Source organism: Pongo abelii, chromosome 6 (genome assembly GCF_028885655.2).
Source record: "Pongo abelii isolate AG06213 chromosome 6, NHGRI_mPonAbe1-v2.0_pri, whole genome shotgun sequence".
NCBI classification, from domain to species: Eukaryota; Metazoa; Chordata; class Mammalia; order Primates; family Hominidae; genus Pongo; species Pongo abelii.
Genome location: NC_071991.2, coordinates 1688069 through 1703443, shown reverse-complemented (window position 1 = coordinate 1703443; position 15375 = coordinate 1688069). Strand labels below are relative to the sequence as shown.

At 62.0% G+C, this 15375-nt stretch overlaps 1 protein-coding gene and 1 long non-coding RNA gene across 5 annotated transcripts in view; one reads left to right on the top strand and one right to left on the bottom strand.

Moving 5' to 3' along the window:
• Positions 1–8137, bottom strand: part of ELFN1 (extracellular leucine rich repeat and fibronectin type III domain containing 1) — an 85212-nt gene extending 77075 nt beyond the window's left edge. Inside the window, exon 1 of one of the 4 annotated variants that reach the window (XM_009242490.4) lies at positions 8009–8137. The gene's annotated coding sequence lies outside the window, so the exon portion shown is untranslated. Of the gene's footprint in view, positions 1–3852; positions 3982–4538; positions 4817–4907; positions 6205–8008 lie in introns of those variants that run through there. The other 3 variants (XM_054545699.2, XM_054545698.2, XM_054545697.2) reach the window with 3 other exon arrangements.
• Positions 8138–8314: 177 nt separating this feature from the next.
• On the top strand, positions 8315–13614 carry LOC134761740 (uncharacterized). The gene is made up of 2 exons (XR_010140805.1): positions 8315–8427; positions 12015–13614. It is a non-coding gene; the product is annotated as an uncharacterized LOC134761740 (long non-coding RNA).
• Positions 13615–15375: the final 1761 nt, after the last annotated feature.

Sequence of the window (15375 nt, the reverse complement as noted above, 5' to 3'; positions counted from 1 at the left end):
GTTTCCCCACCGGCTCCTGTGCACCCCTCATGGCCCAGATCAGGGAGCGGAGGAGTGGTCCTCTCTGACTCAGTTTCCCCACCGGCTCCTATGCACCCCTCATGGCCCAGATCAGGGAGCAGAGGAGTGGTCCTCTCTGCCTGACTCACTTTCCCCACTGGCTCCTGTGCACCCCTCATGGCCCGGAGAAGGGAGCGGAGGAGTGGTCCTCGCCGCCTGACTCAGTTTCCCCACCGGCTCCTGTGTATCCCCGTGGCCTGGAGCAGGGAGCAGAGCAGTCGTCCTCTCTGCCTCCCCTCTGAAGGTCCCTCAAGCCCTGCTGGACCCCCTCCTGCCTCAGCCTGGGTTCCAGCTCTTCTCCAAGACCAAGACCCCGGCTGCCTCAGGACAGCCCTACAGGTGTGGAGGCCTGGTCCAGCCACAGCTCCAGCTTACTTGCTGTGTGACCTCGGGTGATGCTGGATCCTTCTGGAAAATGGGACTGGACCGGCTGATCTCCGAGGGAAAGGAGGCGCATTTATTTGTGAGACCATTGTCTTTCCATCTGGGGATGCCGGCTCCAAGGCAGCCGGGCTCCTCCCAGCTTTGTCCCAAGCTCCAAGTAGGGCACACCGTCGGCCCTCGTTTGCCATCAGCGCTCCCAGGGTGGTCTCTCCACCTCCTGCCCTCCCTCCCCAGGAGGCTGGAAGAGATGGGACAGAACCAGGTCTCAATCTACCAGCCTTGGGAAGGGGACATCCGGGGCGGGGGGCGGCGGGGGGCATGGTGCTGGGCTCGAGTGGCCATAGCTGCCGCCCTGCTTCCTGTTCACTGTCGGTGCCACTGACTGGCTCAGGGTGCACGGGGGCGAGGGGAGGCAGCAGCCCCCAACAACCAAGGCCTCCCACCCTGCTGGAATCCCCTGACCTGAACCAACACAGTAGGACACAGACGCCAGACATAGGACTCCTCCACCACCCTCTCCGGCCCCACCCCAATCCGGGCCTCAATCTCCCCATCTGCACAGCGGGTGCTGGAATGGATGGCGCCATCGTCCTCTGCACTGGCTCCACCACCAGCCACCCCCACAAAGACCCACCCAAGGCCACTTGACACCCGAGCTTGTGCTGGAAGAAACCAAATCCACAACAAAAACAAAAAAGAAAGAGCGAAGCGGTTGGGGGGGGCGCTGGAGAGATGACAAATGTATCCAATGTCCGCGGCGGTGCCACCATCCGCTCCAGGTTCACGCCCGGAAATTTATGGCCTCGTCACCCGGCCCTAGAGATCTATCTCTCGCCTGTCACTCACCTGCGTTTTTAATCCTGCCCGCCCCCGGCCCCCTCGTGTATTTATGCACCACCCACCCGGGCATCTCGAGGGCCTGCCTGTTTCTTTCTTATGAAGATATATGAACACCCCAAGTCCATGCACCTCTGCTCATAAATTTCCTCCGGTGCGATGGCGTCTGAATCTGGCACGGAGAAACAGGTCCCCTACCAAAATGGGGAATTGGCTTGTCGGGGGGTAGGGATCCTGAGGTGGGGGCTCTGACCTCAGGGGGACCTTAGAAGGAGGCTTTCCTGAGTGCTTAGAAAAATTCTACCAAAATCTAGAGCTGATGCGTGTGTGTTGGAAACAGACAGACAAAGTCACCAACATGGGACCCAGGCAGCCACTCCGATTTTACCCCATTGATCCCAGGCACTGTGGTCATATTTTAGTCCCATTAATTTTTCTCTCCTGGAGAGCAGGTGAAGCCTACAAGTATACATTTAGGGTGAAAACATTCAAATGCCAGGGTCCGAGACAGGCAGCTACTCTAGGCTCTGGCCCTGGGCGCTTGTTGGGGCCCCGGACACCTGTTTCTTGGTGGGGACCGTGGTGGGGAGGTGGAGGAGCAGCAGCCTCTCCCTGGCCCAGGTGTGGGGAGCCTGCCTCCAAAGACACTTTGAAAAATCAGTGCTTTCCAGTGGCAGTCCTGGGGCACAGTGGGGAAGGGACGCCGCCCTCCCTCCCCTCCTCTGGTCCCGGGTGCAGGTGCCCACCACATCCCTGCACCCTTACCCCGGACTTACCAGGCCTCAGGAGTGTGGCTCTGGTTCAGGTGCCCACTGGCTTTTCTGGGAGTCGGGAGCTGCCTGCCCAGCCTGCTGTATCATCCTGAATTATACGCACACAGCAGTCCTGCTGCGGCCAAGGAGGAGGGGGCTGCACAGCTGGCTGGAGGACAGGGGGAGGGGCATGGCCCCCAACCTTTGACTTGGAGACCCCCAGGTCTTCTGCCCAGCAGGGGTGGGGATCAGAACTCCCTGACCACCCTATGCCCAGGAAAATGAGGGACCCAAGTGCCGGGGTCCTGGCTGGGCTCCAAACCCCCTCAAATCCACGCACGGCCCCCTGTAGCTTGTCCCCCCGCTTTGGTGGAGTGGGGTGCAAACCTGGGCTGGGAACTCTGAGCCAGTCTTCTCAATGCTTGTTCAATTAAAAGGTGGCAGGGGCAGGGACCCAGGGGGCAGGAGGCCAGGGGGCCAGCCAGGCAGAGAAGAGGAGCATGTTGATGCTTTTCAAGCAACCTGTGCCCAACTTAATGGGGTTTCCCCCAAGGCTGGGTGCTGAAGACCTCTTTGGAGGCTGGGGGCCTCTCTAGGGGGCAGCCCCTGAGAGAGGCAATGTGGGGAGATTTGCCATTTATATCTGTTCCTGGCTCCCGGTCCCTCCACAGCTTCTGTCCCCAGGCTCTCTGCACAGCCCTTAGCCCAATCGAGGGAGTGAGCGGCAGAGCCAGCCAACCCAAGCCAGGGTCCAAAGAGGCCCCACTCTGGGTGCGCAGGAAGGGAAAGTGCTGGCACGGAGGCTTTCTGAGGACGTGCACACCTGGCTCGCCGGCCTCGACCCTTTCTGCTAAGCCTTCGTTTTTTTCAGAACGCATTATCATTCTATCCCCATTTCACAGGTGTGGAGACTGAGGCTCTGAGATTCACCTGCCCCAAGGTCACACAGCTGAGACCTGGAAAAGCCCGATTTTCATCTCAGAGGCTGTGGTTTTTATGGGGGGGGGGCGGTGTGCGGTACGGCAGGCAGTGCCCCCCGCCCCACCCTCAGCATCAAGCAGGTGACCTGCGGGTTTCAAAGGATGGAAATGGGGGCGCTTGTCTTTAAAGGCAGGTTGGGGCACGGAGGCTTGGCAGCCTCCTCCCATCCCCCAGAGGCACGACGACGAGGATGGACTCCAGGTGGGGCGAGGGGTGGAGAGCACCCAGTAAGTTCAGTTCGGAGCGAAGCCCCCCACCCCCCCGCCAGGGGTTGGACTCAGGGGCTGGGACCGAGGAATGTGACCCCTCCCCGTGCGTGACTGGACGGTCCCAGCGCCGAGCGAGGAGGCTCGCAGCGTCGGGGGGAGGGCGGCCCAGCAGGGAGGGCGATGCGAGCCTGGGGAGGGGTCAGCGACTCGGCCAGGAGGTGAGGACAGCCCCCTAGTTTCCGGGAAGGGAAGGGCAGGGGGCCGCGTCCGGGGGGCGCCGGGCAGGGTGCGGACGGCGAAGGGGGACGGAGGGGAGAGAGGCGCTGGGGAAGGGACCTCTCGGAGGGACGGGGCAGCGTGCGGGCTGCGGCAGCGACCCCGACCCGGGCCCCCGGGCTTTGTCGGGCTGAGCCTGCGCCCGCTCCGCCGCCGCCAAGTTCCTCCAACTTTGCCCGCTGCGCTCGGATCGCGCGCCGGGCCTGGGGGCGCAGCAGGGGCCGGGGGCGCACGCTGCGCACTCGGGGACGCCCGGGGTTCGAGGTGGCGCGGGGCTTGGCCGCGCCGCTCCCGGGGGGTGGTCCGGGTCCCAAGTCCCCCAGGTTCAGCGCCCGGCCGCGCTCGCCGCTTACCTGCCCGCCCGGCCTCGGTTCCGGGGCTGCGCCCGCAGCCGCCGGCGTCCTTCAGGCTCTAACTTCGCTCCCGGGATTGAAATTCCTCCCCAGCTTCGCCCATCGATCTGCGCGCGCGGCCCCGCCCCTCGCCGCGCGGCCGGGGGGGAATTCAAGCTCGCCCTGCCCCCTCCCGCCCCCCTTCCCTCCCTCCCTCCCTCCCTCCCTCCCTCCTTCTTTCTCTCCCTCCCTCGCTCCCTCGCCCGCCTGCGCGCTCCCTTCCACCCCCTCTTCCTCCGCCGCGAGTCCGGCTCGGAGCCTCTGGCCCTCCCCTTCTATCCCTGGCCTCCCGAGCCCCCTGCTCTCCTCCGCTCCCCGCGCCAACCCTCTCCTTCCCTCTCCCGGCGACGCGCAGGGGCTGGGGGAGGAGGGGAGGTCCTAGAAAGCGCAGGGGGCGTCCTCGCGGTCCGTCCCCGGCCCTCCCCGCCTACATCTAAAAGGTGGAGGGGGTGGGTGGGTGGGGGGAGTGGGGGCGACAGCTGTTGGCTGAACAAGCTACCCGCGACTCCCACCACCCCAAGCAAAGCCAAGGTCCTCCCGTCGGTCCGCCCCTTATCCGGGAGGGCAGGGACCTAGGGGCGGAGAACGCGGGGCGCAGGCCGGGCCCCCTCTGCCCAGCCCTGGCCCTGCTTCCTTCCTTCACTCACCCCAGCCTCTGGGAGGACTTCAGGGGGTTCTCGAGCACTCTTCGGCTCAGTTTCACCCTGACAACCTGCCTGTGCGGAAGCCCCCGTCCGCATGTTACAGGAGGGGAAACTGAGTCAAGAGAGGCCCAGAATCTGGCCCTACACAGCGCGTCGAAGGCAGAGCCCCAGGGGCAGCCTGGACCCCCGGCAGGAGCCTCGGGACTCCACGCTCGGGCCGGGCAGGGCCCGGCGGTGCCTGGACAAGCCCGCGTTCGCAGAACGGCCGGCGCCTGGGGGCCCTCTCCAGTCCCCGCGCAGCCCGCGCGTCCCCGCCGGCGCCCCCTCCCCGCTTCCTGTCCCCCGCCCGCCTCTGGTTCCCGGCCTCAGTACCCCCGGCACGCTCTCCGCTCGCCGCCAGCAGCTGGGCAATTCAACGAGCATACAAAAGAGTTGACTCAATTCAAAGGCAGCAAATCAAGATAAATCCTATAGTGTGTGGGGACCGGAGAGAGAATGTGAATGAACGCCCACGACGCCGTTCAGTCCTGTATGGACCGGCCTAGCCCGGCTGCAGGGCCTGACACGCCCGGGTCCTAGGGTTTTCCAGGAGCCAGAATCGGGGAGTGAGCTCCGAGCTGCCCTGACTCCCAGGCTGGAGGCCCGAATTTAGGAATTTAGAGCTTGTGGCCTCCTTCGGCTGGCTGGGTGGGGCTCCCGTGATAGGGGTGCAGAGCCTTGAAGGGGAGTGCTAGGACAAAAGCCAGTGCGCCCCCACGATTTCATGCAAATACTGGGGGGCAGGGGGCCTGGAAACCCAGCACAGCCCCAGGGGCCAGCAGGAAGGGCACCGGTGGTTTGGAACACCTAAGCTGTGGCCTGTCTCCTTCTGCCCCGACCTGGACCACGGTCAGAGCCAGGCCGCAGGCCAAGAGCAGGTCCTTGTTTACCCACCAGATAGATGCTGCAAGCTTGGGATGTGCCAGGCCTGGGCCTGTGGAACGAGGCAGGCGGTGAGAGGGGCACCCTCTCCTCCCTGCCTGTCTGTGAGGTCTCCCCAGCTGCAGCTCCACTAGGGAGAAGCTGGTCGGCCCCCAAAGCTTCCTTGCTCACGCTTGGAAGGTCCCAATAAGCTACCCTCCAGCTTCTGGCCTGGCCAGCCTTGTGCGGAAGATGACCACCGGGCTCGGGGCTCCAGCCTGTCCATTCCGCCTGCCAAACATAAACCCCAAGAGAGGTACTGGCTCCCAATTTCCAGCAGGTTCCCCCAGGCCTGTGCTAGCCAAGTGCAGCCGAAGCTCTGGAAGGAGCCTCCTGTGCCTTCGCAGGTGTCCCCCGTGTGCCCTGCGCTGTGCTGGGCGCCTGCCCGGAGGAGCTGCGCCAGGACGTCCTGCTACTTCCCAGGAGCAGGCATTATGAGCCCATTTCCTCGGGGTGCAAACTGAGGCCGAGGGCCTCTTCAGAGCGCCCTTGACCGGTACTGCCTGACCCCAGAGGTCAGTTCTGCGGTCACTCGGGGTCTGAGATCCACGGAGAACCTCAGGGGTCAACTAGAGGGGCGGGTAGGGGTACGCGCGTGGGGCCGTGGGAGGCGAGATCCCGCAACCTGAGGAGCCAGGACCCCAGCAGAGAACGAAACCTGGAGCTGGGGAGGGGACGGCAGAGGACTGGAGGCCGGGCTGCACGGCAGGGGTCGAGTCCTTGCGGCCGCCCCCCCCCCCACCCCGAGCGGAGGCTGCGCCGTCCGGCTGCGACCGAGTCCCCGGAGTCCCGGCCGGGTCGCCCCTCCCCCGTGGCCGCGCCGATTGGCGGCCTGCTGTTACCCGGACGCCGGCGCCGCCGCCGCGAGGACATCTGTCCGGGGCCCAACGCCGCGCTCCACGCCCCCTGCCCCTCCCCCAGACCCAGAACCGGGGAGAGGACGCGGCGGTGAAGCTGGGAGGTTGGAAGCGGGAGGGCGGCGGAGTCCCGGAGTTAACGGGGAGGGGGGCGGGGCCGGCGCTGGCCCTGGGGACAAAGATCCCCACGCTGCCTGCGGGCTGGGCTCTGCAGACACCGAGGCAGGAAGAAGGACACCGTATTCCCCGTCCCCCAGATCCTCAAATCCACTCAGGCTCAGACCTGAGTGTCCAGGTGGGGTGGGGGAGACCGAACCCTCCTGGGCGCTCGAGGCGCGCGAAGGCGACGCTGAAGGGGGGACGCCGGGACGCTGCTTCCTCCCTGCACACGCCGCCCGAGCTGCATCCCTAAACGCTCCAGGAGCTTCGCGGGTCCCCCCTGCCCTCCACAGCCCCCAGCGACCTCTCCCCGCCCTCAGATGGGGCCGCAGGGGCGGGCGAATGTGTTGCGCTCGCCGTGGGTTGGGAGGAAGGGCGCGGATTGTAGGAAGTCCCTGCTCCTCCCTGGGCAGCCTGGCCCCGGGGACTCGCGCTCAGCCCGCGGCGGAGGACTCGGTCGGGAACGGTGCTGAGATTGCGCGGGTACGGCCCAGGGCCCTGACCGGGTGGCCACCGTGCAGTTTGGGAAGAGAAAAAGTTCGGGGGGGCAGACACCCCGAGATCGAAGAGGGAAAATGGGAGGAGAGCAGGCGGCAGGGAGGGAAGAGCGGCAGAAGAGGGACCCGGAGAACTGGGGGTCCGCTCTGGGCCCCGGGGTCCCGCCCCACTCGGCAGCCCAGCCCAGCCCCGCCGCGCCAGCTTCCCGGACCGGGAGAGGCTAGGGCCACCGACGCCTATTAATAGCCGCGAGCGGGTCCTTCCCGGGAGCTCCGCAGCGGCCGCCAGAGCCCGGCCACCGGCTGGGGTGGGGGCGGGGGTCCCGTAACACCCCCTCCGGAGGTTCAAGCTGCGCGGGGCGGGGCGCTGCGCCCCCCCACGCCGGCTTTGCGAAGGCGAGGCACCCACAGCCCACTCCCTCCCCACCTCCGACTCCGAGACCAGGTTTCAGATGAAGAGGGGTTCGTCTGTGGTTCAACTTGGGGCGCCGCGGCTACCCCAGCGCACTCGAGGGCGCGCCCAGCCCCCTCCCCCTCTTTCTGCCCAGCCGGCTTTTTGCTCTCAGCGCGCTCCGGAAAGTTTCCGGGTCCCCGCGGCGCCTCCCTAGCCCTAGGGGTCCGGAGTCCTGGCCCTTCCAGCCGCGGCGTCGGGAAGGGAAGTTTGTCCGGCCCAGGCTCGGCGGCCGCTAACTTCGGGTGCGCCCGCCTCCGAACCCGGGTGGTTGGATGGGGACGCCCGGGAGCCGCGGGCCCCGAGCGCCGCATCCAGAGCCTCAGGCGGGGAGATTCGGCCCTGGCGCGGACGCCGAGGTCAGGGCACCAGGGATGGGGTGGCCCGGGCTGCGAGAGCCGTTGGGGACCCTGCGCTGCCCCCCGCCGCCCCCCCCGGGAGCATCTTCTTCCCTGCCTCCCCCAGGGGCGGGGACCCTCCGATCCCGCAGCGGCGACAGAGGGGTCCCCCGGCCCCGGACAGCCCCCTGCCCCGCAGGCCCCTTCTTACCTGGGCCGGGGTGCGGGCCCCGGGCTGGAGGCACTGTCGCGGGCGAGCAGAGCGCGCGCACCCCGGTTCCCCGAGCGCGGCGGCGGCGGCGGCGGCGGCGGCTTCCCCTCCTTCCTCCTCCTCTTCCTCCTCCGGGCTCGCTGGCTCCAGACAGCCCTCCTCCCCCTCCCGCCCTGCCGGCCCCTCCCGGAGCCCGCCCGGCTGGACTCGGCCTGCGACCCGGAGCCCAGCGGAGCCGGCGGGAGCCAGGCTGCGGCGCTCACTGCGTCAAGCGCGGGGCGAGCGCGGGGCGGCGGCGGCGGCGACGGGGACCGCGCGCTCGGAGCCCGGGGCCGGCCGGGCAGGCGGGGGAGCGGCGGCTCCGGCTCCGGCTCGGGCTCGGGCGCGGGCGCGGTGGTGGCGGCCGCGGTAGCGCCGAGGTTGTAGCACATTCTTTCTGAGCGTGATGGAAGGTTTCATGTGGGAGAGCGCGCGGGGAGGGATGGGGAGGGGGCGGGGGCCGCGGCGGGGGCGACCGGAGGGGCGGGGGGCGGGGTCGCTGCCCGCACGTCGGTGGGCTGGGGGGTGGCCGGAGGGGGGCTCCGGAGGGGAAGTTGGAGCCAGCCGCGGGGGCGGCGTGGGAAGCCGAGTGGCGGCCTCGCCCCCTCCTCCTGGCCCGCCCCGCTCGCCCCCTGCCCCCGCCCCAGGCCACCCAGAGGCTCCCAGGCTTCGGTTTGGAAGAGAAGCGTCCGAAGGTCTGGGGGCCGGGACCCTGGTGGCGCTGGGAGGTGGGCACCTGGGTGCGGACACGGCTGTGCTCACAGGCGCCCGGCAACCGCGTGGAAGTTGACCCCAAGTCAGACCCTCTGTGGGCGCGCGCGTCCGCGAGGGCCAAAGCACAGCCCGCAGGACGCGCGTTTGCGGGGCGGGGGGAGAGCCGGGCACTTGGGGGCGGGGAGGTGGAGCGAGAGGGTGGTCTGGCCCCTGGCGGCCCCGCGTCCCCAGGGACTCGCCCTCCCCTAAGGTCGCCGACCCCTCCCTCCCTTCCCTCCCCGTTGCGCGTCGCCCCCCGCCTTTCGGCCGGGAGGAGGGGGAGGCGTGGGAGCGGCCCGGCGCCTTCCGATTCCCGGAAGGTTCGGTTTAGCGGATTTCCCTCTCCCTTCATGCGCCTCCGGAATCCCAGCGGATCCGAAATCGCTCCCTCGGGCTCTGAGCCGAGGGGTCCCCTGCCGCTCCCTGGTGGTCCCGAGCCCTCGCCGAGCGGTCTCACGGCTTCCAAGGGCGTCTCCCACTCCCACCCGCCCCTTCCCCAGCCTGCGGCTTTCGCGTGGGCTAAAAATTCCAAACCAGGCTCAAGAGCGCCCTCGCCGGGCTAAGCCCCCGCGCGCCGCTTCACAAACCGGCCGCGTGCGGAGCTGCGGAGCCCGGGACCCCCAGCGCGCGCTGGGCGCGACCCTCTGGACGCCGCTGCCAGCGCCGCGCCCCGGCCGGGGAGCCCCACACCATCAAGAGGGCAGGGAGAGGGGAGGGGAGGTGACTGCTGGAGGGGAGGGGACTGCTCCCCGCGTGTCCTTCCCGGAGGAGGTCCCGGGACAGGGGTGGGGGTGGCGCAGGAGGCCGCAGACAGCGCGCCCCGAGGATGGCCCGGCCGGGGATGGGCGCGCGGGGCTCCCTTCCGGACGCGGGCCCAACGGCCTCTCCGCAGCCCAGAAACTCCGTCCAGCCCGCGGGACGGCCGCCCGCCCTCCGACCCCGAGCCTCTACCACACTTGTTCCTGCGGGACGGGGTTGGGGGGACTGAGACCGTGATTGAGGCCGGGACATGGAGGAAGTGCCGCCGCCTGCTCCCGGGATTGCTGGACACGAAGGGTGGAGGCCAAGGACGGAGCCCCTGCCTGCGGCTGTCCAGCCCTTAGTCCCTGCGCGGGGGCGCCCGGACCTCCAGGGAACAGGGAGCCAGAGGGGGCAGAGCCCAGCCTGGGGGGGGGGGTCTCTTCCTGGTCCCTCAGGGAGGGTCCCGGCTGCTCTGAAGCGCGCAGTGGCCTAGGTGGGCACACAGCCCCTTTCTCTCACTTCCCCCCTCCCCTACTCGCGGGGCCTGGAGAGTCCCGGACCTGGCTCCTTGGAGGAAGCTGGAAGAAGGGAGCTGTCCTGCGGACCTTCCAGGTCGCTGAGGAATTTCAGCCCTGACTGACTCCCTCTGCAGCGCCTTCCAATGCTGAAATATGCCCTCCTGTCCAGTGAGAGGGCAGGGCCCCCGCGGGACCTGGCTGACCTCGCACTGCTGTCCCCCCTCAGGCTGGGAATGGGCCACCCCAGGACAGACCCGAAGAGAGGAGATGGGAGGGAGGCTGTCTGTCTCTGGCCTCTTCTGGAGCCCTCTCTCCCCGCCTCTGTTTAACTCTGTTAGAGAATATGTTTGTTCTCTCTCTCCCTCTTCCTCTCTCTCTCTCCCTCCCCCCTCCTCTTCTGTCTCTTTCCCTCTTCCTCCTCTTCTCCCCTCTCTCCCTTTCCGCCTCTCCTCTCTTCTTTCTCCGTCTTGGTCTCTTTCTCTCTGACATTCATCTCCTCCTGATCCCGCCCCCCCAGCAGACACAGGTACCCAGAGGTAGCCTGTGTGGTGTAGACACCTTACAGCACATCCGGGTAAGATGCGTGTGGATACCCACCCCAGCTCCCCGCCGCAAGCCGGTCTCCCACATGAAGATGCCGCAGCCTCCCTGGGACAGGAAGACTGGAACCCTCCCCACCCCATAGCTCACACCGTGGTTGTGCAGAGAGTTGCAAAGGCATCCTGCTTCACACACCCCCGAATCGCACACACCCCGCCCCACCCAGTGTAACCCTCACACACACGCATGCACACTGGTGTGGCACTATGACGATCCTTCCTGTCATGGAGCTTCCTAGTGGTTGGTGGCTGGCATGAAGTCATTTAGTCCTCACAGCAACCCTAGAAGTGAACCAGCTGTGAAGATCTCCAGTTCCCAGAGGGTAAAATCGAGGGGTCCAGAGATCAAGTACCTTGGCCAGGGTCACCATAAACTGGAAATGGCCAAGCCAGGGTTTGAATCCAGATGGTCAAACTTGAAGGCAGCTGTACTAAGCATGTTCCCATCTGCATGCACACACGTTCACACACAGTCGCTCCACACACACGTGCTCGCTCAGGCCTCCTTTCTGAGGTGCTGCCACTGCCCGGCAGCAGCCCAGATGCAGCAGTGATGGCCCGGTCCATCAGACAGCCTGTCTTTCCAGAGATGAGTCGGCTGGGCCAGGACCTAGGACAGAGCTGGGGATGGTGGGTACACCCCCACCCACCTGGGCACCGTTGCCAGATCCAGGGCTCAGCAGGCGCTTCTGATGTACACAAGGTCCTCGTTCAGAATAAAACAGCCCAGTTTAAGACCTGCCTGGGCAACGTAGTGAGACCCTGTCTACAAAAAATAAAAAATTACCTGGGTGTGGTGGCGTGCGCCTATGGTCCCAGCTATTCAGGAGGCTGAGGTAGGAGGATCACTTGAGTCCAGGAAGTGGAGGTTGCAGTGAGCTATGATCGCACCACTGCACTCCAGCCTGGGCAACAGAGCAAGACTCTGTCTCAAAAACAAAAAAAGAGCTAAACTGACAGTAAGATTCTCATTTTTATGGAAACAAATCAACCGCCATCTCATGACCCACCCAGCTACCCTTCGGGGAAGAGGCTGGTCAGTAAGAGCCGGAGGGGCCTGGGGCTGTGAGGCCTCAGGGCTTCACTTTTCTTAGGTGGTTGGAAGCACACGCACTCCCCCCAACCCTGCCACTGCCCCGAGCCTGTGTCCCTGGATGCCCTGGGATTCCCTGGGCAAGTTGTCACTGTATTGACTTGATGTGTCAGTTTCATCCAACAGAGTGTGAGCTCGAGAGACCAAGACAGACTGACTCACCTCCAGGCCTCAGTGCTCCACTCCAGCCCCACATGACCACACCCACTTCCAGGATAAGTAAGGACTCACCTGGTGGCTTTGATACCTTTGTCCCCCTGCAGGTGGTTCCTGTGCCCTGTCTCTGCTGAAGATGGCCTGGCTGGAAGCGAATGACCCAGCTGCCTGAGTGTGTTTGTGGGAAGCAAGGGAGGGACGGAGCAGCTGGGATTAATCTCGAAGGAGCGGGGAGAGAAGTCCCCGCCCGCCACCCCGGACCCATCCTAAGGAAATGGTAACCAGAGAAGAACGGTGACAATCTCTTCCTGTTCCCAGAACTTCACAGCAAGAACAACAAATGCCCATAAAACCCCGAAGCCAGAGATTAAATGATGTGTCCAATTTCTATCTCAGGCAAAGAGCCAATTCCCCCTATATAAAGAGCTCTTACAAATCAATAAGAAAAATAGCCAAGAGGCCAAAAAAAAAAAATAGGCAGAGGTAATGAACAGAAAAGGAAATCAAAAGGATGTTTAAACAAATGAAAAAGTGCCTACGCTTACTCTTAGTGACAGAAATGCACACTGAAACTGTACTGAGGTGATTTTTCGCTCATCAGATAGGCACAGATTAAATAGTCTGAGGACACACCCTATTGCAATAGCGTGGGGAAGCAGACACCCTTGGAACCTCTGAAACAATGTCAAAATTCCAAATGTACACACCCTTTGGCCCAGCATTTGCTTCTAGGAATCTGTCCTCCAGATACTCCTCACAAATGTGAAAAATGATATATTGCTTTGTACAAGGTTATTTGCCGAAGCACTCTTCGTAATAACAGCAGATTGGAAGGATCCTAAGTGCCCGCTGACAGTGGAGTGCTTAAATCATCATGGCACATCCAGCTGGATAAAGGTGGACTGATTGGAGTTCATCTGCAGATGTTCTTTAGTGTGAAAAAGCAAAAGGGGCCGGACGGTGTATATGGCACCTTTTTTTTTTTTACACTGTGTACAAAAAGGAGGTAACGAAACGACATTTTAGTTGCCTGCACACACTGATTTCTGGAAGGAGACCCAAGAAACTAGAAATAGTGGGTGCCTCCTGTAGGAACCTGGGGGCTGCAAGTCTTGGGGAGAGGGTGGAAGGGGACTTTTTTCTTTTTTTTTTTTGAGACCAAGTCTCGCTTTTGTCCCCCAGGCTGGAGTGCAGTGGTGCGATCTTGGCTCACTGCAACCTCCACCTCCTGGATTCAAGCAATTCTCCTACCTCAGCCTCCCGAGTAACTAGGATTATAGGCACGTGCCACCACACCCGGCTAATTTTTGTATTTTTAGTAGAGACAGGGTTTCACCATGTTGGCCAGGCTGGTCTCGAACTCCTGATCTCAGGTGATCCACCCACCTCAGCCTCTCAAAGTGCTGGGATTACAGGAGTGAGCCACTGTGCCCGGCCAGGGACTCAATATAAAAAAATTTTTTAACATATTATTTATTTACAGACAGTGAAATTCATAATTCTTCAGTTTTATACTGTTCAGAACTACAGTTCTGAAATCGGACAAATGTGGACACTGGTTGCCATCACTACCTGGATCAAAATACTGAACATCCCCATCACCCCAGAAAATGAGACTTTTCCCCGTGTGCCCCTGTAATGCCATTTGAATTCTGTGCAATATGCAGACATGTTCCTTTATAATAAATTTCAATGTGAAAATGAAAATGCAAAATTGTTTTCTATCATCTCATCTGGTTCCACTGTAACCCAGGGAGGTGAATACTTCCTTCCCCCTTTTACAGGTGACGAAACTCAATTTTAGGGGGTGACTTCCCTAAGGGGATCCTGCAGGAGCAGGAGCAGGAGCAGGTTGGGATGGGAACCCAAGGCTCCCTTTTTTTTTTTTTTTTTTTTTTTTTTTTGAGACAGAGTCTCGCTCTGTTGCCCGGGCTGGAGTGTAGTGGTGTGATCTCAGCTCACTGCAAGCTCCGCCTCCCGGGTTCCCGCCATTCTCCTGCCTCAGTCTCCCGAGTAGCTGTGACTACAGGCGCCCGCCACCATGCCCGGCTAATTTTCTGTATTCTTAGTAGAAACGGGGTTTCACTGTATTAGCCAGGATGGTCTCGATCTCCTGACCTCATGATCCGCCCGCCTCGGCCTCCTAAAGTGCTGGGATTGCAGGCGTGAGCCACTGCGCCCGGCACCAAGGCTCCCTTTTTAAAAAGGCTTTCTTGATGATAATGCACATAGCATACAATTCACCCATTTCAAGTGTACAATTTGATGGTTTTAGTATGTTCACAGGGTGTGCAACCATCACCACCATCTAATTTTAGGACATTTTATCACCGCAAAAGGAAACCCTATATCCACTGTCAACCACTTCTCATTCCCCACCATCCCCCAGCAACGGTAAGCAACCACTCATCTGCTCTGTCTCTACGGATTTGACTATTGTAGATTTATTTTATTTTTTTGAGATGGAGTCTCGCTCTGTTGCCCAGGCTGGAGTGCTGTGTTGTGATTTCGGCTCACTGCAACCTCCGCCTCCCGGGTTCCAGCAATTCTCCCGCCTCAGCCTCCCAAGTAGTTGGGATTACAGGCACGCACCACCACGCCCGGCTAGTTTTTGTATTTTTAGTAGAGACGGGGTTTCACCATGTTGGCCAGGCTGGTCTCGAACTTCTGACCTCGAGTGATCTGCCCACCTTGGCCTCCCAAAGTGCTGGGATTACAGGCATGAGCCACCATGCCCGGCCTATTGTAGATATTTCTTATAAATGGAATCAGACAATATGTGTCTTCTGTGACTGGCTAGTTTCACTGAGCATTGTTTTTGAGATTCATCCGTGTTGTAGCATTTCAGTATTTTATTCCTTTTTATTGCCAAATAGCACTCCACTGAATGGCTGGAGCACATTTTATTACCCATTCATCAGCTGGTGGTCATTTGGGCTGTTTTCACGTTGGAAATGTGAGTCACACAGCTAGATACATTCATGTACTAGTTCTCGCGTGCAAATGTGTTTCCATTTCTTTTGGGTAAATACCTAGGAATGGACTTGTTGGGTCATATGGTAAGCCTATCTTTCACATTTTGAAGAGTTCACAAACTCTGTCAAAATTTTGATGCCACATGTTATGTTCCCAGCAGCAATGTAGGAGGGTTTCTATTTCTCTGCATCCTCGTCAACACTTTTTTTATTATTATTTTCTGAGATGGAGTTTCACTCTTGTTGCCCAGGCTGGAGTGCAATGGCACGATCTCGGCTCACCACAACCTCCACCTCCTGGGTTCAAGCGATTCTCCTGCCTCAGCCTCCACAGTAGCTGGGATTATAGGCATAAGCCACCACACCCAGCTAATTTTGTATTTTTAGTAGAGATGCAGTTTCTACATGTTGGTCAGGCTGGTCTTGAACTCCTGACCTCAGGTGATCCACCCACCTCGGCCTCCCAAAGTGCTGGGATTACAGGTGTGAGCCA